The sequence below is a fragment of the Mustela putorius genome, unplaced genomic scaffold (assembly GCF_011764305.1).
Source record: "Mustela putorius furo isolate JIRA1106 unplaced genomic scaffold, ASM1176430v1.1 tig00537350_pilon_pilon_pilon, whole genome shotgun sequence".
NCBI lineage: Eukaryota > Metazoa > Chordata > Mammalia > Carnivora > Mustelidae > Mustela > Mustela putorius.
Window position 1 is genome coordinate 14,995,896 of NW_025422471.1, and position 24,606 is coordinate 15,020,501.

General features: G+C 35.8%; 1 long non-coding RNA gene across 1 annotated transcript; it reads right to left on the reverse strand.

Moving 5' to 3' along the window:
* Positions 1–83: 83 nt before the first annotated feature.
* Positions 84–24,606, reverse strand: LOC101690571. Its single transcript, XR_001180613.2, has 3 exons — positions 24,391–24,606; positions 2,036–2,111; positions 84–1,050 (listed from the first exon to the last, which is right to left on the reverse strand). It is a non-coding gene; the product is annotated as an uncharacterized LOC101690571 (long non-coding RNA).

The following is a 24,606-nucleotide window of genomic DNA, read 5'->3' on the forward strand; positions in this document are numbered from 1 at the left end:
CTGAGATTTTAAAGTAACAACCCAGCCTGGCATAAGCTTGCTTGAATTAGGCTTGAATTTTAAAAAGAACAGGCAGCATAAACTCTCATCAATAAGTCACACACTTTATTAAGCAATTAATAATAGACCCACAGTTACACAGATACTATGTTTCTGACTTGCAGGTTAATTCATTGGCTTTGCTATATATTGACCTTCAGAAAGCCAGAGAATGATAGATAGGGACCTAACCATTAAGTAGTTGATCTTCAGACATACCTGCATTAATATTTTGTCGACTGCATTTCATTTTAATTGTAGTGTGGTTAAAATTCCAAAGAGATAAATATTTTCTTTTATGTGAGAACTCCAGAGAACAGTAGCTTTGAAACATTTATCATAAAATAAGCACACACTGTTACCCAACAGTTATGTGTAAAAATGTCTGTAAGTGACTAATATAGGCCTTCATGTAAAACCAGTGATCTACATTGAGCTTCACAGGAAGAACATGTTTCAACAGACCATAGAATATCCCCAAGGTAGAGAGCTAGCTGAAAAAAATGTATCCAAAATACTACTCACTTAAGGTCTTTCCTTTTTTACAGCAGCTCCATCCTACAGGCTAAAGCTAAAAACCAAAGACTACATTTTTCAAATGTTTGTCAAAACCAGGGAAATTGTGCTTATTCATTTTAAATTTGAACAAAATGTGATAATTCCACATTTTTAACCTGTCTCTTTTACATGAGCAGTAGTCTGACCTCAAGAAAAGTAGCAGGTAATAGTAATTTTAGTCAGCCAACATCTACCTATTAAAATACAGCTACTCTAGATAAATAAGTGGTAAACTTTGGTAGGAGTCTTGCTCAACTTGTTGTTAAAAGTTACTCCATTTTGGTAGAGTTCCTTTCTTCTAACTCTTCATTCAGCAAACTCTTGTGTCGGGCGCATACTAATCTTCTCATGCAAGTTACTTATCACATGGTATTTTTCCAGTGGAATCAAATGTAAAATATCTGGTGACAGAATCTTCAAACCATATCCCAGAAGGCATGTGTCAACCCATTCCTACAAAGAGAAAAGAAAGGGAAGTCTGAAGCTAGAAACCTTGAGACAGTATTCTTGCTTGAATTAGGCACTTTGCCACACCTGATTGTGTGCAGTGAGAGGACACACCATAGCAAAGAGGAGGAACACTGCCTCTGTGGCCAAATTTGCTTTTGAATTCTTGCTTCCCCACTTACTAGATTTGGAACTCGGCAAGTTTTTAAAACCGCTTTAAGCCCAAGTTTCTTCTCTAAGTTGGAAATAATATCCTACTCGAAGTTGCTGCAGGGATAAAATGGGATAATGTGAATAAAGCTCTTAGTACTGAGTCTGCAAATGCTAAGCACCCTGGAATGTGTAGCTTCCATTTAATCTTGTCATTAATGGAACATAGAGATGACAGATGAACTAAGGCTTATTAAGTCCCTAGAACTCCTTGCGCAGAGAGAGGCTCTAGAAATTACCCTCCCCATATTTTCTCCCCACCCCCACCTCACCCAAGGTTCTTCTTTTAAATTTGAGAGCTAATTCTCTAGCTCGTGTACCATCTTTCCCTTTCTCTCCTCTTTCTAATTTCTCACGATTAATTTTAGAAATACCACTGCATATCAGCAAAACCATCAGCAGAGAAAAACAGTAAAAATTCAAATCATTACCTAAAAGTTGTTTGTTAGTAGGTATTTCCAAGTGGTCGAAGTAATGATGATTTCTATCCTCTTGACTTGTACTTTATATTTTCCAAACTTCTACATTGACATAGATTATTTTTATAAGGACAACAAAAAAATGTATTTAAAAGTGTATGTGTATGTGAGTGTGTGTGTGTGTAGCTGGGGGAAGTTACTTATTAAGCTCAGTGAAGATGTGGTTATAGGGGATTGTCTGAAATAATTGGAGCATGCATGAGTACAAAAAGAAAATTATTTTAGTAAAAAGCTCAGGACTTAGAACATTGGTTTAAATCTTAGTATAATGATCTTATAGCTGTATCACCTTGGTTACTTACCCTTTCTAAACCTCATCTCTGTCATCCATTAAATGGGGTGGTAATATCATTCTCCAGCAACTTCTTGGAGGTTGAGCTTGCATGTGAAAAAAGTATGATAAATGGTACGGAGTTAGAGCTTAGATGTGTTAGTTGATGTGTAACCTGAAGACTATCTAAACGCTTTAAAAAATAACTACAAAACTTAGACAAAACCTCTTATATGAATGAAAATTATTTAAAATTATTCCATGCATTTGGATGTTTCACCCCTACCTGAAGTATAACATAGTAAAAACTAAACTTAATATTTTTCCTCATAGTCCCTCCCAGAGTAGCTTCTTTTCTTAGATTTATTGGTGCCGTTGATGAAGAGACCTGCTTTTTGGTTCCCCAAGCTAATAACATCAATTCATTCTAACTTTTGATTTTGCAATATTCAATCTCTTCCTTATTTTAATTGAGGTTTCCTCTGAAATATTGGTTTGATTCTGGTCTTTCTCTCCTTCAGGGCTTCCCCACCTCAGTACTATTAACATTTTGTGCTAGCTTGTTCTGTTAGGAGGGTCTGTTTTGTGCATTGTGGGATGTTTTACAGCATCCTTGACCTCTATCTTATGAAAACCAGTTGAGAACCACTGCTCTGCTTTGCACATGTGCCATAACTAAAGCAACCTTGTCCAAGGTCCAAGTAACACTAGTAATGGTAACAGCAACTTTTACAAACATTTACCCCAAGTTTAGAATTGGAAGCTGAGACTGAAATGAATTTCCATGTAACTTTCAGAGTGTTAATAGGAGAATACAGAATATATCGCATTCATATCTCTGATACTCTTTGAATAAGGAATTGCTTTGCATTTGCCTTGTTTGGAGGAGTTATGCATTATCAAGTGAAATGGTCTCCCATATCATACTGACTCTCATCAGAAAGTAACCACTTAAAACAAAAATGCCTTCGTTTGTTTATTTTATTTTGTTGTTACTCGCATTCAGTATTTTTTTTAATGTATCTTCTTGCTTATTTACATTAGAAAACATTCATTGCAGTGTAGAAGGAAAATGTAATCTGTATCTGATACTGTCTGTAACCTACACCAATGTACTGACTAGAGTGTATTAAATGTTAAATAATCAAGTACAAATCCCTATAAATAAGGATTTATAATGCATAAATCCTTAGTAGATTATTGTATATATGTTTAAGAGTGTTTTGATGATGTTTAGGGGAATTGTTTGGGGCTCTTCCTTGTATGAAGAATGCATTATTATTTTTCCCATTTAAAATAAAATATTTGTGTTTGCTACAAAAAAATTTGCTTTCCCACACATTTTCAGAAGTAGATTAGATTCAGATATTTAGGAATGCCTACAGTTATATTACTTGAGCATTTACTAAGTGCTGTCATATTATTTGAACATTTACTATGTACAAGGCAAAGGCACAGCACTGTCTTATTCAGAGAGTATCAGAGATATGATGCAATATATTCTGAATTCTGTAACTCTCTAAAAGCTACATGAAAATTCATTTCAGTCCGAACATCAAACTAAGCATTACTAGATGGGAAAGAAAGGTAGAAGACTTCATTTTAAATTTTTTAGAAACCACAGAAGCAATTTTGGTTCTTAATCCTGAGATTTAAAAAAAAAAAAAAAAAAGATGGCTGTTCTCATTGAAAGGATAAGGGGTTCCATTCCTCCACTTTTTATTTATTCCTCCAGACTTCTGTTCCATCATTTGATTAAAACTCCACTAGCCATATTCATCAACAGTGTTTTGTGGGAAACCCAGTGGGTTTCAGTCCATATCCTATGTGACTTTTTGACTTTTTTTTAAACATAATTGATCATTTAGTTTTTTTAAATACTGTATTCTCAGATGTACATTGCAGAGCTAGATTTCTTGCTTGATCTGCAGACCCTATATTTAACTATACACTGGGCACCACAACTCAGATCTTACAGACACACCTGTGATTCAGTTATGCAAAACTGAATTCATCACATCTCCTTCAACCAAAATCTGCTTTTCCTCCTGAGTCTCCAATTTTAATAAATGGCATCAGGATTTCCTCCATTTTTTGAGCTAGAATTAAGGCATGATCCATAGTTTTTCCCTCTCCTTTTTCTCTGTGAACCAGTCAGTCATCAAACCCTATTGATTCTATCCCTTCAACAGCTCTTAAGCCCATCATATTTCCTCCCTATTGCTATCATCTTAGTTCTGAATTATACAGTCTTTTGACTGTTTTATGCAGTTATTTCCTAATTGGCGGCCTGGGTGGCCAACTAAGTATTAACATAAACTGTTAGGGGTGAATGGGTGACTCAGTCCATTAAGTGTCTACCTTCGGCTCAGGTCATGATCTCAGGGTCCTGGGATCCATCCAGCCCTGCTGGTGGGCTCCCTGCTCACTGGGGATCCTGTTTCTCCCTCTCCCCCTGTCCTTCCTCCCTGCTTGTGCTCTCTATCTCTCTTGTTTCCTCTCTCAAATAAATAAGTGAAATCTTAAAAAAGAATTTTAAAATAAGCTGCTTATTTTTCTCAATTGACCAGATACATATGTTAACATAGATCAAAGAAAACACCAGACATAGTTGTCAGACAATGTATAATATGGGACTGGTACAGAAGGACTGTGGGAGAAGGCAGTGAGAGAACCAGTAGAGTTTCAGGTGCGTCATGGCGAGTTCCTCATTTTGATTATCAAGAGACATACAGGAAATGCCAAAAACTGAGGTAGCATCAGGAACCACATATCAGTGACTCTTTAAACCAATCAAGGTAACAGATAGAAACTAGGAAGGAGCAGTGGAGAGATTTGTAGGATTCTGCAGAATATCCCATTTCTTCTCTAGGTCATTTTTAATGGACCAGGTGACATGTTTAAAGACATCATGTAGCACCTTTCCTGAGGTGCATGGTCTCAAGCCCTTTCCATTATGCAGCCAGCACCTTCTACTGTGTATAAAGGTAGGAGATTATTGGATTGAGCCATAAATCAGTTGTCAGTAGAAAGGAATAACTGAGTTACTTATTTGGGGAAAAGGTAAATGTAGGCATAATTATATGTCTTTTGTATTCTCCTCTAATTCAGCTTCATTTTAGAATCCATTAAAAGAACTTTGCCTTTATCCCATATCTAACTCTCTGTGTCTGCTTATTATATCTGCTTAGGTTACATCAGGCATCCTCACATTATAACTCTGCTTATTTTGAAACAGGATGCTGTAAAATTTATTCTTACCACTTGCCATTACTTAGAAAAAGGGTCGACATGATATGTTGGTCTTTGGATAGGATAGTAAACACCTGGAAAAATAATTAGTTACAGATAAATAATGTGGTTAGCAAAGGATGTCATTTTAGGTAAAGTAAATACATGGAACGTGGATGTTTTAAAGTGCTCTCATAACTTTCCTCAGACATATGGTAAAGTAGTATTTTGTTTTCTAATCAACACCAGTCTCTTGCAAATAATTCTCAGACTCTGGGTTAAAAAGGTACTTTCTTTTGATTTTGTATTTTGCAGAAATTTTAATGAAAGTAGATAAAATTTTTATTGTCTAAATATTATACATCTATATAAGTAAAAATTTGAGATTATCATATTCCTTGGATAGTTGATGAATAAAAGCAATGTCCAAAGTAGAATTTGAAGATTGCATTGATTTTTCCAATCTTGAGTAATTTAATGCATCAGGCAAGATAAATATGAAGATTTATAATATCTGTTTAGCTCTTCATTTTGAATTGCCAAATAATTTTATTTCTTTGTTCTATCTATAGTTCCTAACTGATTTTGTGAGTTCCACTGTCCTCAGAGGTAACTCTGAATTCTGTCTTTCGAAAGATGAAGAGTTATGGAACAAATTATATGAAATGCTGTATAGTTAAGATTAATTAATAATGGTTATAGTAGACATTAATTAATAAATCCATTCTAATTTTAATTACTTATAACAGCGAATTAGAAAATGATTTTATGTTAATGGATCAATGAGAGGAAAAGAAGGGTCTTTAAGTTTTCAGGAGAGTGGGTATGTGATAATAGAGGACAGGATTTGTTAATGATATCATCTAAATTGCTTGCCAATAGACATTTTCACATATCTCTAAGAAGACAAGATTTTTTGGATGAGATTTCTAGGTCCAAACAGTTCAGTGCTGACAAACTCTTTCAGTATTTCCTCCTGATTACATGGGAAAACATCACGAAGGGCATCTTGTTAGCCATACCTAATGATCTGATTTTCTGTGAACTAAAAAAAAAAGTGTGTATGCGCAAACAAGGCGCTTGTGTCAGGACCTAAAATGTGAAGGCTCCAAATTGATCAATATGTACCTGGCTGATCATGCTATACCGTATCAATTTCTAGTGTTCTGTTTCCAGTAAATGGTACTCAAATTTTTATCATACCTTCATAGTTTGCAAAGTGATTTCACATACGTTATCACATTGAGCCTAAAGAAAATCCAATGAAATGAATAAAGTGGGTTTTTGCCAAAGAATTAAGATAAAAAACACAGATATCTGGAATGTGGCCATGAAGTATCATGGCCACTTTAAATTTCCCTTCAGGTAAAGAATGCAGGAAGAAAGGAAGTTGAGCCTTCTAGAGCAAAGAAAGCAGCTTTTTTAGTTATCTCTATACCAAAAGGCTCTTTGGATTATTTTGGCAAGAGTCCCCAGTTCTAGGAACCTAAGTACAGGGTTTCCCCTCTGTGTATCAGCTTCCAGACAAGTTGTTTTGGACCCTTCCCACAAAGTCTTAAGGAGAAGAAGGTGTACTCATTTCACTAGATCATATGGGACATCAGATACCAGGTAGACAGCAGGCAGTGGTAGGACCTCTTAAAAACCTTTTGTTTTTTAAATTTTTATTATTTTTTGTTGTTTTCTTAAAATTATTTTTACTTAAGAACCTTTGAATTCCTTTATTTTTTTTTTAAGATTTTATTTATTTATTTGACAGACAGAGATCTCAAGTAGGCAGAGAAGCAGGCAGAGAGAGGAGGAAGCAGGCTCCCCACCGAGCAGGGAGCCCGATTCAGGGCTTGATCCCAGGACCCTGGGATCATGACCTGAGCGGAAGGCAGAGGCTTTAACCCACTGAGTCACCCAGGGGCCCCAAGAACCTTTGAATTCCTTTCTTACTGAATTGGATCTGGTTACAACTAAAATCCAGTACTAAAAGTTAACAAAAGAAAACAATCACAGACACTGTATCTTAAGAGCTCTTTTAGTGCCTAAGCACAGTCAAGAAATAGTGTGGGGACTTGCTTAAAGCAATTGCATTTTCAAGGTTAAGACAAAGTCTTGGTCACTGATCCACATTAACAATAGCAGAAAAAAAATCAGTGGCTAAGTAATGAAGTGACAGAAGAAGAAGGAAGAGCAGAGGAAAGAAGACATGAAAAAGAAAACCGGGAGACATGAACAAAGCACAAAGTTGAATTTCTCTTATTTTTTTCCATTTCAGACAAATATCCACAAAAATATCTAACCGTAGCTATTGTACACAGGTTTAGAATTCAGGAATTAGCTACATACTAACATAAGTTATAAGTTTAAATCCAAGATCAATGGCACATCTTTCATTTTGCAAATCTATGTGAGGATTGACCCTGGCGAGAAGATAGACATTTTTAAAAACTAAGATATATGTAAGTCCCTAAACAGAAATGTTTTCTTTAATATATATTTTTATATTATATCTCTAAAATCAGAATAATACATCATAATGGAGTGAGATGGAAAAATGTTTCCACTTCAGGTAATGTAAAACGCATGTATTTCTGCACTCAGAAATCAGTTCTACTTGCTGAAGAGATTTTGGTTTCAATTTCATTGACATATGTTTGATAAACCCATAGTTTTAAGCATGTTCTCTTAGTAAAATGTCAATTTGCATATATATTCAGTTTGCTTCCAGTTTTTCCATATGTCTTTTGACTTTCAGTTTAGTCCCTGGCGTTCTTAAAAATTACATAGGGCTATTTTTCCTCTGTCCTTAATATGGACACTGATCAAACTCAAGCTATGCATCTAAAAATTTAGTTGTAGATAAAGCACAACATTCACATAATAAAAATAGAACAATAAGTGGGCACCTGGGTGGTTCAGTGGGTGAAAGCCTCTCCTTTGGCTCAGGTCATGATCCCAGGGTCCTGGGATCAAGCTCTGTGTCAGGCTCTCTGCTGAGGAGGGAGCCTGCTTCCCTTTCTCTCTCTCTGCCTGCCTTTCTGCCTACTTGTGATCTCTGTCTGTCAAATAAATAAATACAATCTTTGAAAAAAAAAGAAAAAAATAGAACAATATGAATAATTGCATGGAGCACTGGGTGTGGTGCATAAACAATGAATTTTGGAACATACCAAAAAATTTTTTAAAAAATAATAATAAACTGAAGTTATCTCAGTCCCTTTTTTTTTTTCTTCTATATGAGGCACTTTGGTAGGTAACTCAGTTGCCCTCCATTCCAGAATAGAGTTTGCAGTATGGTAATTTTGCACCTTATTGTGGATTTTAATAAATTTTTGCTGAATTGAATAGAAATTGATCAGCTCACATAGGATATCTAGCTGAGACAAATATCTTCTGGTAATTTCTGTTGTTTTCCTAACAATTTAGGTCCCCACTCCATTCTTATGACACATACAGTAGTAAAGAAAGGGAAGAGGAAATCTTTGGAGATGCTGTGGCAGAACACACAACTGTAAAATTGAAATGTTTTCTAGATGGATCCTATTTGCTCTAGAAGAAAGTATATTTCAGTTTACCTCTATCTCAAACACGTGTGGTATTCCGACATTTTCTGATGCTCACTTCAGTCAGAATGGCGTTGATTTTTAACAGGAGACTATGGAAAACGGTTTTGAACTAAACTAGGGATCATAAACATCAGGAAGGGGATGAAGGGGAACATCTCAATCTTCAGATTCTTCATGGTCAAATATACATGGTCCCAATCATCTGGATGATTCTGAAACCTAGTCTGAATTTTTTGTTGTTAATGCAAACATCCATTCTGATTGGTTGCTATATACATTCTAATCAGCCCATTTATTTTTAACAACCTTATTGAGGTAAAATTGTCATATAACAAACTGCTCATATTTAATTGTAAAATTTTTTAAAGTTTTTCCATTTGTATGCATCTGTGAAACTGTCAAGACAGTGGGTGTATATCCATCACCCCCAAAAGTTTCCTCACACCTCTTTGTAATTCCTGCCTCCTGATCATTCCCTCAGATAACTACTGATCTGCTTTCTGTCCCTATACATTAATTTGAATTCCCTAAACTATTATATACATAATTTGTTTTCTTTTTCTGGTCTTGCTTCTTGTAGCATATTTATGTTGCAATTCTTCCATATTGTAAAATGTATCAAAAGTTCATGTTTTATATTGTTGAGTATTATCCCATCGTTTTAATATACTACAGTTTGTTTATCCAGTCACCTCTTGAAGGACTGTTGTCTAAATGTTTAGGGTTATTAGGACCATGTTGAGTTGGGCTCTAGATGGATGAGCAATTATGACTGTATTCTGCTTACTTTTCTAAGCCTACTTAGCAGTCCATCATAATGTAATTCATATAAAAAACATTTCTGTGACAAAACATCAACATCTCAGGATTGGGAAACTATTACACTTGTTTTTTTCTTTAAACAATTGGTCATCTCAGTCAGTCAACCCTGAGTAATCAATTTAGGAAAAATAGTTGATCTGAGAGCCTTGAGATTCCATATGGCTTTCTACTGAGTTTCACTGAGTCTTTCCTTACTTGCTCTTTTGTTTCTGTTTGTTTGAGGAAATTATCTAAAACTTAAGCATTGCTAACTCTTCTGAAAGTGAAAATTAATCACACCATAGAGCTATAACTGAGTCAAGAATAAAAGGTATATTGGGGGGAAAACTTCTAGTTTTATTTTACAATTTTAAGAGGTATTTTTAAAACGAAGAGTAAAATTTCCTTTTGAAATTTGAAAAATCTGTTGATGTTAATCTTTTAATTGGTTGAAGGGCAGAGGACCAACATGGGACAGATTTCTAATTTCATTGATTGGTGCTATAGGAAAATGCTCATATTTTGCAGGTATACCATTGTTAATGCCCAATCCTGTAGTCCTTTTTCATGCAGAACTCCCACTGGGAGTACCACATGAGAAAGAAATGTAGGATGAGACCCGATTATTATAATTCACAAGACTAATTATGACTTTGAGTTTTCCTGGGTAAGCTAATTCTTTCTGCACCCTGGGATCAGTAAGCACGAAAGTAGTCTCACAAGGATTCCACTGCATTTAACATTACATATATTTATAAATAAATCCAAAGACCTTAAATAGCCCTTCAATTCTCTGATGTTTTGTGTTATGTTTTTTAAATGATAAAAAAAATTAAACAAGACAATGCCAAAGGTGTAGTTTCACTAAAAAATAAAAATAAGAAATAAGCTACACATCAATCATGCGTTTTTTGGCATTGACTCACTTGTTTTAAATAGACTGTTTATTTTTATTGGCATCACTGGTGAATAAGACTAAACAGGGACATGGGAAAGCAAGGATTAAAGAGAACTTGAAAGAAAGGAGAACCTCAGACAAATAAGAGTTGGAAGGAAAAGAGAGAAAGAGAAGTGCTGTTGTAAGATAAAAGAAGACTGACAGGAGGGGCTCTGCTTAATTTTCATTTGTATTTGTGGAGAGCTTTGTGAGCAACATAAAATGATTCGATATTCTTGAATGATCTGAAATCTGTTCTTGATTTTTTTGGTGCGACAGATCTCACAAACACTGATTCCAGAGTTTTCTATGATGCCACTATCAACAAATCCCTCCAACAGCCTTTTTTATTCAGTCACCCATTGTACATTTATCTGAGAGTTTCTTTGTGTACTGAGTAATTTCCATGTTGTGAGGTTTCTTGTCTTCAGTTACCTCCAGTTTTATGCTTTAGTCAGAAAACTCACATAGCATTCAAAAAGGAAAACTCAAAGCAATATAGACTTTTGTGCCTTTTACAAAGAATTAGAGCTGTGTGCCCCTACCAATATAGCAATATATTATATAAGGTCAATACTCCTTTTCACATGCCTCTAATACAGATGCATTTTATGAGGTAGAACAGCAAACACTGAATCACTCTAGTAGAGATACACAAAACAAGTAATTATCGCTAGTTGCAGAAAAATAATTATGCAGTTGTGTGATGAAAACCAGTTTTTAACTGGGAGGAGAAATTCTACCAAAAAAAGCATGTGGAAAAGCTAAATGTTGTGTTCTGGAAAATAAGCCATTCTGTAAAACTTCCTAATGCAGCTGTATCATCCAGACGAGGTACCATACTTTTTTTTTTTTTTTTTTAAACAGCACACTGCATACTGGATGTAATGCAGGATGCTGGTATATAAGACACACATAATTACTGCTATTTTCTGTTAGCTTTTCTATCAGAGTGACCATTTTCTCTTATCAATTCATCTAGTATTTTAGTAAGAATACCCTTTATTGTCATCTAATGCTTACCAGGTAGTTCTTGATTATGATTCAATAGACACCTCAGATCACTACCCGTTCTTATCTGGAGTCAGCTATTTACTATAATAAATTTTACTGGATGTTCTCTGTGTCCAAGATATATAAAATAGCATTTAGTATCCAAAAAAAAAAAAAAAAAAAGGGGGATTGGGGCTTTATTTGTAATGTAGTATCTTTTTCCTTATATTATATAGGACACCAACGAAATGTGTCCATTTCTACAGAAGTTGTTTATCTCAAATATCTACAGTGAGTTCCCTCTGCTCTGACATATACCTAGCCCCCATGGAAGCCAGAAGGATTTTGTTTCCTTACTGTTAAGCATGGCTGTTCTGGGCCCTTTAACTAAATCCACTACCATGAATGAACTTAGAGCAGAAACAGCAAGTACAGCTACATTTAGGCTTATATCAGCATTTCCATTTAACACATTTTAAAACTACATTTAAGTAATGTGGAGGTTATGACATGAAGTGACAAAACCTAAGTGTGTGAGCTGGATGAAACTATCTTTAGCCAGGCTTCCTGGGCCAATGTAGTGAAGTATATGGGCTAAAGAAAGAGGCTTGGGTTTGCCTCTGAATTTTCAGGAGTGTGAAGGCTCTTTTTAAAGTCTTCATATTAAACATATCTTATCTATACACCATAATGGCATCTGTGGCCAGCAAACAAGCCCGTGAAGCTTGAGGAAGTTTCCATCCTAATCCTTTTGATTGCTTCTTGCTGCCTCCTCTCTCTCCTCACCCCCACCCTCAGTTGCGTGTTGGACTCCACACCTCTACAAAATGAAAAGAACAAGCAAAGAGGACTTCTTTTGGTGCAATTTTTCGATGGTTGGTTTTAAGTGATTCATAACTTTCCTGAGCAAAGCTTTGAAATTGGTTTCGTAATTTGGGGCTGGAAAAGAAGTGGTCAAGATAGAACCTTTAAAAATCCATTTTATGATAGGATGACCACTGCAAACAAATGATAAATGTATCTGCATTTAGCCTATCTGTACACATATATCTATATATTCTTATAATATATAGAAGGCTTGATGCAGATACCTATGTCTCTATACTCGTTTCAGCTTAGTTATTTTTGCTAATATCTTTGGGACACTTACCAATTGTAAATCTGTCTTTGTCCCCTCGTTTCCAAATTTGTTCCAGAGCTTGATAGTAAATACCTATGTTGGCGTGACAGATTACATTGCCTTTAATAATAAATTATTATATACCATATTCTAAATGTTTTAGTAGACTACTATTTTCCCTCAACAATTTTAATGACATAGTAAAATCAAATATAAATTCTCAAATGGTGTATATTGGGGTTTTAATAAATACTAAATATCACTAAGTATTTTTCTGTTTTATAAATTGTTTTATTTTAAAAGAGGTAAAGTTTTCTTGTAAAACTTGGCAAAATAAGTATTTGTTGCTAATCTCACCACTTATTTTGTCTTAAAGCATATTAGATTATTCTGGTTATTTAATATTAATAAGTACTCCTAAAAAAAAGTAGATCTGCTCATTTGGGATACTGGGTTTTACATAGATTGTGAAGATTAGTGTGATTAAGTACTCTGAATTCTTAAATAATCATTTTAACCACTTCTAACAAATTTAAGTTGAATGCTTTTAAAAGTTCCTCTAAAACCATCGTAGGTTTTATTTTGTAAAATCTGCTTCAAAAATTAGTCTACCACTGTGAATGAATTGCTTTTAATAGAGAGACTGGGGGAAAGAAGGGAAAGGGAGATTTAGGAGGAGAAAAATGTCAAGTGAATCAATATGATTAATTAAATTAAATGTGGATTTATAAAACTCATATTCATAGATTTACACAATATATTCACAGTGACATTTAAAACGTGTTTTGAAAATCCCTAAATAAAGTCCCATGTACATGAAGATATTTTCCATCTTTAAGAAATAAAAAAAAAACTTAACAACATAATAGAAGCATATAACTTTACTGCCATCTACTATATATTTCAATTGTTTTTTGACAGAAAAACTGGGACAATTTTAATATGTAGAAGTTTTAAAGGAAATTATATCCATCTTTGCTACTTTCTGAGTTATTTATGCTTAACCCAAAAGATAATCTTGACTACTAATGTAACACAAGTAGTTTTTCTTGTTTTAAATTCACATCCAGGTCATTTTGATGTTAACCCATTAAGTTTACCTATTTGGTGTTAACCCACTAAGCTCACACTATGCTGTTCTTCTACTGGATGACTAAATTGTTAAACTTAACGGGTCAAATATTCCTAAAAACAAAAGTTAATTTTTACAAGTTGTGAAATACAAGGTGGAGGAAAGGAGCTGGTTCTTAGGTTTTGTTTTTTAAAAATTCAGGTAATACAAAGATAAAAGTGGTACCTTAAATCCACTTGTAGAATTAATGTCTGTGAATGATAAAAATAACAGGGTCATTAGTATGGCACAACACCTAACATAAGAGATTTGGAGAGAATATTCAGGTTCAGACAGTAAGTAATGATGTGATTTGTACGCAAATCAATTTAACTTAAGAAAACTAAGAGTCTTTAGATAGTAATTCTAAATTGCAATTACTTCCTTTCCTCCCAAAAGTCTGTTAGTGTTGGTGGGTTTCTCCCCCAATCCTGTGTATTTCATATTAGTATAAAATTTTTTATACCAGCTTTCCAGAAGAGTATATTTATTTTATAAAAATTCAGTCATAGCCCAAGCTATTTTAACAAATGACAATTTTTTCCCTGTAAAAAAAAGTTCTAAGATAAAGATTTTGCATCACAGAAAAAAAATGGAGGAAAATCGAGAGAATACTTTATTTCCTTTAGTAGCTTGCTATTGATGATGAGAAACAAGGAAACAAATGTAACTGGTAAAAACAAAAAACAAAGGAAGTTTCAAGTGTCTCAAATAGGGGAATATTTTTAGTTGTAAATAGCTCAATTTTATTTCTAGGTCCTAAAATATGTGTCCCTGCCCCCCCCAACCCAATCTTGCTTCCAATTTCAATACTTCAGCCTTATCAAAGTAAACAAGCTATTGTTAGAATAGAAAACCCAGCTAGGTTTGAGGGCTGCTGCCACTTCCCTCTCTTCCTAACACAATCCCGTGCCAACAGCTTTTGGAAAAGGGAAGAAAGAAAGGTCTGCTACTGTGCTGTGTGGAAGCAAAGGGGCAGAGGGGCATCACTTCAATCTCTTGGCTCTGGTCCTTTCTCAATCTCTCCCTCCCTCCCTCTCCCTCCCTTTCCCTCTCTTTCTCATCTCCAGAGAAAAGAGATGCTCTTCATTCACAAAACAAAACAAGAAAATCTCTATAATTATTTTTGGCTCAGCTCCATTGAAATGCATTCTCCTGGAAGCATCTCTGTTTTAGATTAAAACAATGCTTAGAATATCCATTCTCTCCTCTTTCTTTCTCACTCCCTACCCCGGGCAGGCCACCCCCAAACCACACCGCTCTTCCCCATCCCACCCCATTTTTCTCTTGCTTTCGTATTTCCCAGGCTTGGTTTCTCTTGCTCTCTGTCCCTGCCTTTGGTTGTATTTTTTCTCAACCATGCCAAACTTAAGGCCTCAGAGATTGTTACCATCAGTGCCTACAAGTGTAACTCAGGGTCTCCATGCTTAGTGTCAGCTGTTCAAGACTCATAACGCTTTCCAACCAGGAAATATCCCCCAACCCTGTGTCACTTATTGTGGTGTATGATTGTTGATTTGTGATCTGATGTTTCAAAGTGAAAAAACAGATGACTTCTAGCCTTGTCCTGTTCAGTAAAATTGGGAATAAAGTTTACTTTCTCTTTCTTGCGGCCCTCTTCAATACCCAGTCCTCAAAAGGCAAATAAAATCTTCATTGTCCTTAGTATGTGGTAGTTATTGAGTTCTAGGGGTAAGGCATGGAAAATTATTATTTTAAAAATCAATTTCCATCATTTAGTCACTGACAAAATTTGGCTCACGAAATCAGAATATATCTATTAAAATTTTTTTCTATCAACAACTCTATCTTTGATTTTGTTTTCCTTCAGGGCAAAAACTTTCACCATTTTTCATTTTGCTAAGGGAAAAAAATTACAGCAAATGAAATAAAGAATCCCTGCTATTGTATACATATTAGTAAAGTTATCTGTGCTGTAGGGTTCGCTTCCCTAAATAGTGGGAAGCAAGATTTTTATTTATAATGACGTATTTTGTGGAATTCCAGTTTCTTACACCTCTCAGTTTTTGGTGACTGTAGATAAAAGTTGCTGATAAACCTTTCATTGACAGAGGTAGATCTGATACTACTTTCATTAGCATTAATGTTTTCTATTTCTTATTTGTTAATTGGAATAATTAATTTGCACTCATTTCAGATTCTTTGTTGCTAGCAAAGGCATCCAACTTTAGTACCTGTCACCCATGGAATATATATCCTGTTTAAGAGTTCATACTTGCTCCTTTGAACAACGAATGTTTTGTATGGATACTGTAATCACATATCAGTAAGAACTAGCCTTCCTGCACTATCTTGACAAACAAAACAAAATCCTGACAGTTGCCCAGATGTGAAATGTCTCTGGGATTTCCTATCTGCCCAATAACACTAAAGTAATCTTGTAAGCATATATTTAAAAGAGTTTGGGAATCTATTTCTAAGCCCTCAAAAGAACTCTGATTCCTGAACTCTATTTGGTTTACCAAATAAAGAGAGATAAAGAAAGGGGGGGGGGGAGCCACACACACTGCCATTAATTATACTGTAAACATTTAATAAATATTCTTTCTTTCTATCCTTGCCCTTTTCAAAAGGAAAGGTGGTAATTTACATGTGCTATGCCTTTTTCTTCTCATTGTTTTATTTCTTTTCTTCCTGGCTTTCTTTTCTACTTCTGTAGAAAAGAGGTGGACATGTTTGAGAAGATAGAAATGTTTACCTAGTACATTTTTTTTTTCATATAAAAAAACAGCCTAAACACCTTCTACTTTGTCTTTGAAGCTTTGTTAAACCACTAGTTCTGGAAGCTGCATCTTAATTACAAAATATTATAAAGAGAATATAGTAGGAATATACAACCTTTGATTCTCAGCCAAATGAGAGGAAGTTTAATAGCAATGTATGGTTGCAGGAATGGTTATGTTTGGGATCCATATGCATGTTCAACTCACACATTCAGGCAGTGCAATAAAGCAGGGAAAAAACAGCTGATACACAAAAGGGACCGTCTAGACAGTACCCCATCAGTCTGGCTAAATTTGGTGCTGGCATTCCCAGTGGGATTGTAATATAATTGTTCTGGTGTCTGCGTTCATTCCCCCTGTCAAACACCATTCCAAATATATATCCTTCTCCCCCCAACCCTTTTCCTTCCATAAATGTGAAGCCCAAACTGTGCCATGCTAGAAAGGGTGTTAGATGGCCCAACACCAAGAAAATGTTATAATTTAGCAAAATCACATTGTTCAGTTTCTTTAAGAAAAATTCCTGTTACTTCCTAACAACAGATAGAATTAATTCCAAATTTTGATAATTTAAATTAGAACATGGAAAAATTTCCATGCAAATACAAATAACCTTGAAATATTGAGGACTTTAGGTGAAAGTAAATAGGCCTTTTACCCCCTTTATATTTATTAACCTTTGTTAGAAAATTTAACAGAAATCAGAGATGTGAAAGTGTAATGATGGACATGGATCATAAATTCTAATGAAGAAAGGCTAATGAAAAAAATGTTAAGCGAAAGCACTGAAAAAATGCAAATTGTGTATTTTTTCTTTCTTAGGTTTGAAAGTCATAATATGTTTTCTCTCTAACCATCTTTTGAAAGTTAAATTTCTCTTAATTTTTATATGAATGATTTCTTCCTGTCTTGCTCGCTCTCTCTTTTTTGGGGGGGGTGGCTTTTTAAAGGAGAAACCAAAAATATTGTTTCACTGACTTGTAACTATCAATATTTTTAAAATATTTTGGTTTGAGACATCATGAAAATGAAAATCACTACTTACAGAATAAAATAAACTGAAGGGCCTGTCATTAAAATGAATAATGCATATATTATTGACAAAAATGCTTATGATATAAAAACTTCCACACCATTAACATTTAAGCAGTCAGATTTTTTTTTTTAAGAAAAATGCAGATTTTTGGATTGACATATAAAATAATAACCAGATACACTTACTTTATTTTCTGTTCCCAAGTGTCACCTTTGGGCATTGTTTAGATATTAAAATTGACCAGGAAATGTGTTTTTTAAATCTTTTTCTTTTAACTACAAGAAAAATTATCTTGAGAAAGAGGCTGAGCTCTTTTGTTTTATTGATTATGGGTCTGTATTTGTACTTCCTATTTAGAGGTTAGTAATCCTTTCTTGGATCTTATAAATAGAATTTGTCTCCCATCTCAGCAGTTTTGAGACGCTTGGTAGACTAGGATCCCAAGTGTGTGAAGAAGTCCATACCCTCATCAGGGACCAAACTAACTAGAGCAAATTCAAAGAAAATAGTTCAGGCACTAGATCCTGTCTTTATCCAACTTTAGAAGGCTGAGAGACAAGTACACCAACCAAGACAGGGCTAATGAGAAATGGCTGTTTCAGGAAGAAGCAAGACACAGGGTCTCAACTCGCACAAAGACAGAGCACAATTGCACAGAAAATCACCACCAAAGCAATCAGGAAACATTCAGATACATTTACAGATGTCTTAAAATTCTCGCATAAAAATGAAAGATTAAAGATTATAGATGTTTTAAAACTCTTGCATGGAAAAGAGTTTGTATCCTTCTGTTTTTTAAAATAGTGATTTCATATTTTTTCCTTCTTTGTATGGAATTTTTCTTTTGGCTTTGCCCATGAGTATGAGAAACACAGCATTTTAAAAAGACAAAATAACACTTGAAGAGTGGTTGCGTGAAGATGGGTGGGTTGCTTGTGATTGTTTTTTTATTCACTTTATTTTATTTTATTTTTTTACCTTATGTACTGGAGGAAAGTAAAAGGCCTGGCTGCAGACCTCTCTGAGATGAAACAGTGTAGCAAAATCTGACTTTTATACTTGATTTTCAAACTATTGAATAATATCCTATGAGACCTCTTAGGTCTTAACTGGATTAAAATGAATATATTTGTGCTCTGGCTCTTTTCAGCTAACTAATGTGCATGTGAATTGATAGTGTGCGAGGTAGCGGGTGAGAACAAGTATATGTGACACTGGGAGAAGATGCGGCTCCGGGCTGAGGGTGACTGTGTGAAGGAGAACGCAGGATGGTGTGGGCTGCCTCCAAAGAGTGGGAGAAACGAAAATTAGCAGGCCTTGGGGTCTGGTGGGTTTTGTCGGGAGCCAGAAGAGAGGCTTAGTTGGGAGATGAAGAGGGAGGGGAAGCGTGGTAGTGAAGGGAGGGAGGAGAAGGGGGTGTGGCGTGTGCGTGAGTGTGTGTGTGTGTGTGTGTGTGCGCGCGCGCGCACGCTCACTCGCGCACGCGTGTGTGTTGGCTCTGAGATGTCAGTTATGGCTGAGCTTCGGGTTTTTGTTTTGTCGGTTCCCAGCGTAAATAGGCTGGAATTTCAGGTTCAGGTTGGAGTGCGGGCAAAGGCATCGTAGTTCGAATTTCTTTTTCTGGCCCTTCACTGTGGTTGCCCTTCCGAACATTGCTGCTGCTACAGAGGAGGAGTGGGGGGAGCAGCGAGAGATGGGGGTCTGTCTGCAGCTGCCCCTCTCACACTTGAATAAAAGAACTTTTTTTTCAGGGGTAGGGAAGCTGTGAATACCTTTCCCAATAAGAGATGAGGCATATTGAAAACTATATTAAATTACCCTGATTAACAATTTAGCCACGAACAGGGGAGCTTTGGGAGATCTCTATAGGCAGAACTGGGGGCTATTCATGCCAGCAGCTAAGAGGTCGAAAGGTTTCTGAAGTTCACAGGCTCAGAGCCTTTGTTATGCTAACAGACAATCTCAAATCAGCTGCCTAGTGGAGTGTGAAATATAAATGATTCCTTGAGAACTTCCAATAAGTTGTCACTCTTGCTCTCCAAATACCGGGACAGGCTGCTAATTTCTAGCAGGCCCTTTTGCAACATCGCTAGCCCTAAATGAATGCCTTTGTAGTTCAAATAATCTTTTCAAGGGAGCTGTCCTATCATCATAGCCCAAATGCATCTTGGTTTTGACTATTAAATGAAAATCAGGGCTCAGCAGTGCTTGACTTTTCCAAGCTGCCCGATGTTTGGGAAGGGTGGTGGCAGCTCTCATGCACAACAAGTTAGCACCCACTGCAGGAGGGCTGGGGCATTAATAACAGTGCAAGGCCCCAGGAGCTACCCCAACTCTCACCCCCCACTCCCTACCAGGAACAATGCACTGGGAGAGATTTACGTGGCTTCCCTCAGGCTAGACTACCTTCCTCTTTCAGCCACACCAACATGTATCTGATTTATGGACCCTCTGTCCAAGAGGACAGCCAGCTGACCTGCTAGCATCTGACTGGTCACTTCGAAGCATCAACTTTGGAGATGGATGTATTCATTCTTCAGGGCAGGCGAGGCCAAGGGGAGGAGGGCAAGGTGTGTGTCCAGGCCATGCCCCTGGTATCAGATGCTTGTGTATATTATTTTACCATTTTCCCATAAGGAGGATGCAAACATGGCTTATGATCTTGGGTATGACCCTTGAGCATGTCCAGATGGACAGAAAGAGGTTCTAGCTCCCTGAGTCCGAATTATAAAGCTTTTTAAATAAGGAAAACCGCTCCCCATTCCAAAACCAAGACAAGTTGCAGAGAGTCAGCATGAGAATCTATTTGGGAAAGCAAGCATGTGCCCAGATTTAAACATTTTACTAAGAAAGGACAAAGCTAATTTATACCAAAAAAAAAAAAAAAATGCAAAGAGGAGGACAGAAACCAAAGAAATGAGAAATCCATTTCTATCGGTCTTTACAAAGGAAGGGGTTAAACCTTAATAGTTGTAACTTGGGTCCTAAAAATACTGATATTTTTGGTTCTGTGTCCTCTGTGTCTTTGCTGAAATACAGAAAGGTATATGATATCACATCACAGAAGTCTCTGTTTTTTTCCAGACAGAGCAGGATTGATTTTTGGCAAGGAATGGGGGGAAAAAATCAAATGGGCTGTATTTCTTAATATATTCCTGAGGTAAGTTTATAAACATATAAACATACAAAGGCAATATATTTTAATACACCCTTAGGTAACTTTATAAATCTTGACGATACAGCTCTACAGAAAAGCCAAGGGCCTCGATTCCCCTTCGTCGTTGTCTTCGTCTAACTATGTTTCAAAATACACCAACGATTCTGAGGGAGTTCATTTTGATTGATACAGAAACTGGTTGAAGTGAACACTTATTTCTTCTTTGGGTATACTAAGACTTACCCCTATATGTTAATACACTAATTACATATAAAAAAGCGGTAGTGTAACTTACACCAATTTTGAAGTCATCCAGCTTACATGTTTAAATATTACTTCTAAAAAAGCCAGAATACAAAATATAATGGTAAAGGACTCTGGGATTCAACTCAGAGAATTTGGCCACCAGAATAGGAGAGAGTATTTAGGAATCAGGTCATTATTTGTGTTTCAAATCCTTACTTGTTTCACTCAGGAAAACAACCTGCAAATAATACGGGCTAGGAAAAAATCACTGACATTACTTCAGATTACTGACATTAAAGGAGTTAAAAAAAAAAAAAAAAGTTCGTGGTCTCTTCTGCCAAATGCCAGAATTAGATAGTAATTTGTTCTGGATATCCTCACCCCCTTTTCAGAGGGCCTCAGGGTTCTGGTTATCCTTATTTCAGAGCTAGCAGCATGAGGGGCTTCAGATACACTTCTCATGACTCACAAAACGGCAACGCTGGTAGCTCAAAGTTCGGCGGTGTGCCACAACTTGCTTAAATTTAACTTTTCATCCCCTCTCCGTTTACAGAATGTTAATTAATATGAAACTGTAAGCCTCTACATGTTATTGACACATGCTGGATATTCAAAGGAGAAACACCTTCTCTGTGCTTCCAAATACTTACTTTACCACTTCCAAGTGTCCTCTCTCTTTCCCGTCTTTAACACATCAAAACAGGGAAGAAAGCGCTTTTGTGTTATAACTACAGAGAAAACATTTGAGAATGTGTCAGTGCTGTGAATACCAGCACCAGTTTGGGGGTTGGTTTGTTTTTCCCCCTGCCGTGGTATTTCTTTTCCCTTTGCTTTCGCTGTCTTTAAACTCTGGCCACTCTGAGAGAAGCAATGGTTGAAATGAAAAGTTAGGACAAATTGTATGAAACCTGTGTGTTGCCAGAATATGAGCATGATGAAAGCAGTGTCAGGGCACTACAGAGCCAGACCAGCTCTCCACACACAGAAAATTAAAATTAAAAAAATAAAAGCTGGTCTTTTTTGCTTTCTTAAAGACTTAAGACCTAAGAGAAAGTGGGAAATTCCTATTTAAAAAAAAAAAAAAAAAAAAAGGCAAGTTTCCAGGGTTGCCATTTCTCCAGATTGGGGGGTGTCTGAATGCGTGTGTTTGTGTGTGTGCATGTGAGAGTGTGTTTGGGGAGAAAAGAAAGAATGGGGGAGGAGGAAGGGCAGATAACTTTACTGACATATTAATTCTTTAGATAACAGTAAACGAATGGTCCAAATAGACATTTGTTTCCCCTAATAGGTTTTGTGCAGGTCTCTTACAAGCTGTGGCATATGCTTCATTTATATGTATATTTATTTAGAAGGGTTGAGAATAATAGGTGTAGTTTGTCTATAGTCGCAGTTATTATTTAAAGTCCAAAGAGGTTACAACTTTTTTCTACCCCAAACACAAATACAAAGGTCTCTTGTATGTGCTTCCTGCATTACTTTCAAGGCCAATTAAAAATAAAGATAATATTCTAACTCTCTCGAGCCTTGGGAAGAGGAAAGAGGCTAAAAGGCAAAAGGACTCCAAGATGGCTGCCTCTTCCTTCTTCCCCTCCTTACTGCCTGTTTTCCACATAGAAATTAATGTAATATTTTGTTTAGAAATCACATTGTAGGTCATTTGCAAATGAGGCAGCCTCGGAGGCACCAATATCTGCCTAGAATACTCTCATGATGCCATGGAGGTATGGAGAGATTAAAATGCAAACATTCAAATGTATTTAGATTTGTACACAGTGACTGGACTCACATACATACACACTTGAATGTGTGAACAACACACACAGCTGCAAATGGAATAAAGGGCCGAAATCCTTCTTAATTCTTAGGACAGAAGAGAAAAGGAGGGCTCCAGGCCACCTCCTTCGTCCCCAAAGGTTCGAAAATGCCCTGTTCATGGTCTGGATTCAATTTTTAAAAAAAAGATATATCTTACTGATGACTCTCTCATTAGGCAGACTTCTAAAGTCTGGGGAGGCAAGATTTCCATAAATTATCTCTCTAACTCATCTCATGCTGGTGTAAATGCAAAGCTAATTTTTTTTTTTTTTTGCATTTTTTTTTTAATAGAATACCAAGCTAACCAGTTTCCTGACTAACATGGTAAAGGATTAAGATGGCTAGTAATTACTGCTATTAATTATAATAAATATATATTCTCAACGATAAAATCCCACCCATAAAGCTAAACTTAAAATAATGTCGAGAATAAATAAAAGTATATTTGGGGCTTTATAACAGATTTATAGCAGGTTACTCTCTAGACTGGAGTGCACCAGGCATAGAACAAAGCAAATGGCTTAGTTCCTATAGGAAATATATTAAAAAGGAAAAAAAAAAAAAGAAAGAAGCCCACAACCCTTTATCTAAAAGCCATCAGGGACAAGCACTCAATACAAGTTAACAAGCAGGAACTGATAAGATAACATTTATATGAGGTCAGAAGTCAAATGCCAGTCAAAGGCTTTTAACCTCTTGGGTCATAAACAGGAATAGTTAAAAGTGAGAGGTAGTTATTTATCGGATTTTAAGGGTACCTGATCATTGCCAGAGAATCACCAATGATGAAACTAATTAGGATTTATAGAAAAAGAACTTTGTAGCTGTTCAAAGAAAATTAACCTACAAACCCATAATTCTGCAATTGGTAGAGAGCAAAACAAACAAACAGAAAAAAGCCCCTTCTTTTGAGGGAGAAAAGAAATTTAGAAATTTAAACACAGTTAGTAACAAAATCTCTCTCAGAAACAATAATTTATAGTAACTGTATATACCAATTAGTATGTGGTAAATGATAGACCTTATAAATTCTGTATTAACCATCTAACAACAAAAATAAGCATTATATAATTTATTTTCAATTTTTGCCCTTTTTCTTTTACTCCCCCTTCAGACCTCTTAAATTAGGCAGGATATAACTCCAATATTACAATACTTCTTGCCCTCAGAATGCCGTCATTTATAAATTTAAAAATACATATGTATTCTAATGGCAGTTATTTAAAAACATCAGAATATCGAAACTGCTTAATTAAAATGTTATCTTAATCTATCCAGAGAAACAGATGTCTCTTCCTTTATTTGCTGTCAGAATATTTTCCTTTGTTTTGATTTTTGTCCTTTTTGTCTTTTTTTTAGGTTCACATTCTAAACAGTTCCTGGTCTCAGAGTCCATGCTGGCTTATTATTTTCAAAGCATACCACCCCCCTTTTTCTCTTTTGCAATAAAAGAAAGCAGATCTAGATATTTCTTTCTAGAGAGAGATAGAGGGATTGTTGTTAGGCCTGCTAAGGCCCACTGTTTCTTTAAACAGAGTCCACAATACACTAGGCGAACATTGTGGATTTAAAATGCTTTTAAATATTTATCAGAAGTATTTTATCATCATATTCAAATGACACCTGGAGTGCACTCACCTTTATTGACAATCTCTGTTCTGAAAGTCCATTTGCTTCCTTAAAGCCCCCCAAGCAGAACAAGGACTACCCGTTTTCATTCAGTTAATGTTTAGTAAAAAACCAAGCAACCTTAATCAGCATGCTGATTGCATCGTCAACTAACAAATAATTTACTACTCTGAGCATTGCATTCCATTAAAAGCTCATTAAATTTTCTGTTCTCCAATGGGAGGT